Below are 492 nucleotides of genomic sequence, written 5' to 3'. Positions count from 1 at the left end.
CACCACCCTGCAGCCTCCCTCAGACACGGCTGGTCACCACCCTGCAGCCTCCCTCAGACACGGCTGGTCACCACCCTGCAGCTCACACGGTTTCCCAGTGCTCCCTGGCCCCCTCTTGATAACGACGTCATTACTCACCATCCAGATGGAAGTGACAAGGGTTGCCATGACAAAGCAAACAGGCTGTGCTGGCAAGGGGCTTTTCTGTGGGTGTGTGTATAATCTGAGCCGTGGCTCTCAAAGCTGAGGAAATCTGACAGACTGGAAATCACAATAAAATAGAAACGGCACGGGCAACTTGACAAGCTGTTTTAAAACATAAATCAGTACAACGAGGTCATGAAAACAGGATCCTTCATTATGTCTAATGCCGAATAATCCAGAAGCCATCTAATTCTAGACTTACAGTACGTTGATAACATTAAACTATGACCAAAAAATGATTGCTTTGCTTTTGTCCTTATCTTTTCTTTCCAGTGGGGGTTTGAGAGG

Source organism: Microtus ochrogaster, linkage group LG4, assembly GCF_000317375.1.
Source record: "Microtus ochrogaster isolate Prairie Vole_2 linkage group LG4, MicOch1.0, whole genome shotgun sequence".
Lineage (NCBI taxonomy): Eukaryota > Metazoa > Chordata > Mammalia > Rodentia > Cricetidae > Microtus > Microtus ochrogaster.
This window is presented reverse-complemented; position numbering follows the sequence as displayed.